Source organism: Trichogramma pretiosum, unplaced genomic scaffold (genome assembly GCF_000599845.2).
Source record: "Trichogramma pretiosum strain Unisexual culture from Peru unplaced genomic scaffold, Tpre_2.0 scaffold2, whole genome shotgun sequence".
NCBI lineage: Eukaryota > Metazoa > Arthropoda > Insecta > Hymenoptera > Trichogrammatidae > Trichogramma > Trichogramma pretiosum.
In genome coordinates, this window is record NW_019641687.1 from 5369962 (window position 1) to 5376379 (window position 6418).

A 6418-nucleotide genomic window follows, 5' to 3' on the forward strand; every position below is an offset into this window, starting at 1 on the left:
ACGCTTAAGGCTGAGAGCGGAAGCTCAACTCGTTTCATTTTTCAGGTGCTTTATATTTTCACATAGTTTTAGAAATACGAGTGTGAAGAGACTCCCTGGGATAAGATATAAGCGCTTTTTCTTACCGAAATAAACAAAACTTGAAGCGATCAGAATGCGCGATGAAAAAACTTCGATTGTTGTGAAAAACACACATTACATCATTACATCTACACGAGAAAATTTTATAGACAATTTTAAAATGAAAAATAATACAAATTACTCTGTTAAATAGTAGTCGTACAAAGTCATTTTAGTGAGCTTTCGAAAGCATGACAATTAATAATTTTTCTGATAGTTGAATATTAATTATATTGTATTTTACAAATTATGTCAATTTTGTTGTTCATGTCATCTTTCATCAAAAGACAAGAACTGAATTTAAGTTAACTTAAAGTTTAATTTTAATCACATCTTAAAATGTATCAATTCTTATTTATAGTAATTCCGAAAATATCTTATCACTTGCGAGTTTTCCTAAAAAAATTCTCGTTCGCCATCTGCTGGCCATTCATCAATCTAGGTGGTTTTTGAGTTTGGCCAACCAACATGATTGTTTTTGCAATGTCTATAGTCAGTGGTGGATTAGAAAAAGTCCCTCGCGCAAATAATCATTTGTCGCTCAGTTAATTGCAGTTTAGTTTTGAAAACACTGCAAATTAAAATCGAAGCATAATTAAAGTGGGACTGTGGAAAGTACTAAAAAGGTGATACATCGATTAAGAGGCCTTTAATAAATTTAATGAATGTGAAAAACGCTTATTGGTTTAAATTAAACAATTAAATGGTTTTCACATTAGTTTATTCAATTTCAATGTACTGTTTGTTAGGTTTTTGTTTCACTTTTCTAACACTGTTTTCAGAATTAAAAAAGTCTTTAATTTAATTGTTTTCTGTTGCTAAAGGTCAACTATTAGAAAGTTTACAATTTACAATTATCGATCGTTTTTGAGAATTTTATAGATTATTTTTTGGTGTTAACTTAGAAGATACACAACATCTTTATCATCTTCATGGTCTGTTATTTGGTGCTTCAAAAAATCAGATTTATTTCCAAGTTTTCCCTCGCCCTTGTCGTATTCTTTGCAATCTATGTGGGTGGTCCTTTGATGTCTTATCAAACTGCTCTGATGCCCAAATTTTTTCTCGCATTCGTCACAGGGGTAATCTTTGCGACCTTCATGTACTGTTTTTTGGTGGACGCGCAAATGCGGTTTATGTCCAAATTTCAGTTCGCACCTATCACATGCGAAATCTTTGCGACCTTCATGTACTGTCTTTTGGTGTTTAAATAAATTCGATTTAAGACCAAATTTCTTCTCACACTTGTCACATGTAAAATCTTTACGACCATCGTGTACTGTTTTTTGGTGGAGTTGCAAAGTCACTTTTTGTCCAAATTTCTTCTCACATTTTCCGCATGCGAAATCTTTCCAACCCTCGTGGACTGTATTTTGGTGCTTCAACAAATTTAACTTTTCTCCAAATTTTTTCTCGCATTTGTCGCATCGGTAATCTTGGCGACCCTCGTGTACTGTCTTTTGGTGTCTTATCAAATTGCTTTGTTTCCCAAATTTTTTTTCGCACTTATCGCATGCGTAATCCGTCCTACCTTCCTGAATTGTTCTTTGATGATCGAGCAAATGCGATTTTCTTCCGAATTTTTTCTCGCACTTTTCGCATACGTAATCTTTGCGACCTTCATGTACTGTTTTTTGGTGGACGCGCAAATGCGGTTTATGACCAAATTTCATCTCACATTTTCCGCATGCGAAATCTTTGCGACCGTCGTGTACTACCTTTTGGTGGCAGAGCAAATTCTGTTTTTGTGTAAATTTTTTCTCACACCTGTCGCATGCAAAATCCTTAAGACTTTCATGGACTGTCTCTCGGTGCCTGATCAAACCGCATTGTATCCGACATTTCTTCTCGAACTTGTCACATGCAAAATCTTTCCGGCCATCGTGAACTTTCTTTAGATGGGTGAGTAAACTCGATTTTGTTCCAAATTTCTTTTCGCAACTGTCACATGCATAATCTTTGCAATTTTCGTGTACTGTCTTTTGGTGTCTTATCAAATTGCTTTGTATCCCAAATTGTTTTTCGCACTTATCGCATGCGTAATCTTTCCGACCTTCATGGACTGTCTTTAAATGTAGAAGCAAAGCAACTTTTCGTCCAAATTTCTTCCCGCAATTGTCACATAAGTAATTTTTGAAAACTTCGTGGAACATTTTGTTGTGCTTCAGTAAAGTTGATTTATTCTCAAATTTTTTCTCGCACTTGTTGCACGTGAAATTTTCGCGATCTTTATGTACCAATTTTTGGTGCGTAAACAAGCTTGATTTTTTCACAAATTTTTTTTCGCATCTGTCGCATGCAAAATCTTTGGGGTCTTTGTGCACCGATATTTGGTGTCTACTCAAATGACTTCGGAACTCGAATTTTTTATCGCATTTGCCACATTCGAAATCTTTCTGATCATCGTAAGTTGTGTCTCGGTGTGTTATCATATTTGATTCAAGTGAAAATACCTCCTGGCAAATATCACGAACGTATTTTTTGTTGTCTGAAACAACAATGCCATGTTCACTTAAATTATTTTCCGATACAACTTCCTCGGATTTCTCCTCACTTTTATCCATTTCAGTTCTTTAATTAAACGATGGATTCTTCTATTTAAGAAATTCAATTTGTAAAATCTATCTTCTGGTACTAGTATGGCTTGTTTCATTGGGGAAGATAATATTGAAACTAATTTGTTTTCATTGTAAACATGATTACTATTCAAGGGACGATGTCAAAATCATTTATGATCTTATTGTTTACAATTAAGTTACCGATTTATCTATTACCCGTACAATGTTTGAAAAAATTTTAAATCTAACTTAACAAGGTTTTTTCCAAGAAACGTTTGACCTTTTAAAACTAAATTTTCTTAAAAGAACTATTTGTATTATCGAGTCAATAGATTCTTATATAATACATCATACATTATGAAAAATTTTAATATTTACCTGAAAATTTGCTGCCCCAATCCACTGCCGCCTCCATGCCATGGCGTGGTTACTGTGCTCTATTATTTGCTCCTGCTTTGAGTAATATTTGGTATTTGTACAGTAATGTTACATAAAAATATAATAAAAAGGTTCATAATTAAAGATGGTACCCTCTTAGTAAAGAAAGTATACATTTTTATTATATGTTATTTTGAAGTTTCCCATACATTTTTCTCGATGTTTTAACCAAAACTTTTTGGTTAAAATAATCTAGCAATAGTTAATGATATTTTTATTTTTTGCTGCATAATATTTTGATAACTTTGAAATGAGAAAATATATCCTTCTTGCATAAAAACTCACAAATTTTATATAAAAATGGTGTTTGGTTATCAAAAATATTCACGAAACTATTTTAAATTTTTAGATTTCTTCGATCTAACAATTTGATATTATTATTTTTTTAGTCATTTTTTAGCACGGTGCAGTTTAGAAATAATGATAATCATTAGTCTATCCTTAAATAATCTTTCATAAACTGAATATTAATTGCACTCGAAAACTAGTTACGAGAGAAAAATTAATCGTAATTTATAATTATTAGCAAAATCAGGTGTTCATAAACAAATTCAATGTCATGATTGAAAAATTTACTTTTTTAAATTACAAGTCTATATGATTTGTTTATGTATTCAGTTCATTCATGAATATAGGACTTTAATAAAAATGTGATTGCACGGGCCAAGTCTGAAAAATAATTAAAAAACAAAACTGACCACACCTTGAATTTTGTCTACGTCGTTGCTAACGACCCATCAATAGTAATTGAACTTTAATATTATTTAATGAAATTATTTGTCAACTTTTCGTAAAAATGTATGACTTGAAACGTCAACATTTTATTTTTCAAATATGCTAAGGACATATTATTACACATAGTTTCAATAACAATGAGATTATAAACTCAACGAAAATTTGGTGAGAACTCGTTGATTCTCAAGATTCGTCGGACCGAAAACAGATCGAAAGCCACGATTCGTTCTCGCGAAAAAGCCGATCGTCCGCACGAAAAACCCTCGGACTCCGCGTGTACTAAATAGCTTATACATAGTGGCGCGAGCGAGGTATGTATAATTACCTTTATATTTATACATACACGAGCCGGGCTTACGAAAGCATGTCGTGGCGATTAATTAACTGCGCGTTGCTGCTGCTGCTGCAGAGAGACGTGCTTTTTCATTTAATGTTCGAGCGCAGAAACTGCAACGCACCGTGTGGTGTGCTTCGCGCGCGCGCAGCAAATTTTCCATCATAATTTTTCCCATTCAAACTTGGTTATAATAATGTAGATGTGAGAAATAATTTTTCACAATTTTCCGCCTGCGTGCTTATCGCTCTTTGATTAAAACGAGCTCGCGAGCTGCGCGCGCTATTTCAATAATCACGAGATAGCAACTTCAGCGACTCCGAAATGTTGGTACCTATATACGTTCAAAACTCTTGCGCCATCGCAGACACTATGAGCCTTGCCTTATGCAAATAACGAATTGTAATTTCGCGAATCTGATGTCGTTGGCTCGAACGACCTTTTTTTTCAACAAACCTTTAATATATATAATATCATATGTACGGTAAAACGTGAAGTACGTACTTCTCACGTTTGCACTGCACATACTCGATGTGTGCAGCGATCGCCTATATACGTACATACGTACTTGCAGCTACAAAATTCTTGTAGGCATATCATTTCTTTATATGCGAATATATAAACACATTATACACGTGTGCGCGCTCATGTGTACGTACGTGCGCGCATATACATACCAATCGACCTGTAGCGGTATTTTTCGCTCGAAGGAAGATTCTGCGTGTTCATCGATCTTCGCTCGCGACTCGCGTACATTGCCGCGCATAAGCCCGTCTCTCTCTCTTCTTCCCTCGTTTCTTGACTTAATTCCATCGAGTCGAATGCAATTACATTTGAACTCTTAAAATGATTTAGTGTATGTGAGAACCAATTCCGATAGGACACATAATAAGTCATACTTATTGGTAGCAACTTTTTATAAATCTGCATTTAAAACGAATAAATTAAGTCAGCCGAGGCATAAATGAGCACTGCTTAAAACGTTAATCGCATAAATGAAGATATGATATCGACAAAGACGCGCACCAACAAATGTGTTTGGAACACAAATTGATCACTTTGTTCGTACAAAAATATCTGTCTCGATGGCATTGTTTGCCAATTCAATCGGCAAGAGTTCTATGATTTTCGGCAATCGAATGTTTAGTTTTTAAAGCTAATTTTCAATATCAGTTATAAAGAAAAATGAATTTTTTTTACAAGCTAATAATAAAGACTAGTTAAAATTTTTGTTAGTATAAAATTTATATTATTTTTAAAATATTGAAAATAATCGCTTTTATGGCTATTTTTCGGTATTTAAAATGTTAAAATAGCCAGCGAAAAAAATATAATAAGTCAAAAAAACTGAGACATCAACATATCTGGAAAAATGGGTTACATAAGATCACGAAGTAGTTTTGATCAAATCGATAATTATCTATAAAACCCATTTCTATTTACACATCAGAATTTACTCAAGATATGCACAGTAATACAATGCGATTTATATAGCTATTTACAAAAATAGAAAAAATAGAAAAAAAAATAGAAAAAATAGTGTTATCAGGGACTGAAATTTATAACTGTCACTCGAAGTTTGTAGTAAAAAATAAATGAATTAAAATGCATTACCATTGATTGACTTGTTTATGCTCATTTTTGTATGCAATCATATTAAAATTATTGGGCGCATTTTGAATAATTTGATTATTATTTCAAAAATGTAAACTAGTTTTAACGCACTTAGAATACGGTAATGCTACTTTAAGCTTCTACCACTAGAGGGCGAGTACCTTTATGTGTAAACCTGCAAGTGGAAAAGTAAAAATGATTGTATAAGTTGAAGCAGTGCGTGCCTGATTCACTATAGAATCTGAATCAGGAGACAGTAATACCTGGTTCTACTTCCTAAGCAGATTGGTTAATTTGATTTTCGAGCGTTCGACTGGCACATCATAAATGATCATGCGCGGAAGTCGACGCTCTTTCAAAGTCACAGAGACTCCTTTTGTCTTGAAGCTTTCATTGCTGATAAACTTATAGAGATCCTGCTCGGATGCAATTTCAATGAAAAGACGACCAGTCCTAGACTTGTTAACCGATCGAATAAAACATAAATTATAAATTTACAAAATTAAAAATACTTAGTGCAATGTGTTTGAATAGTAATTTTTCACAGTCAAAAAATAATCATTTGATATAATATGAAAAAAACGTGAAGTATTATATGACCATAAAATTTTTAAGAAAT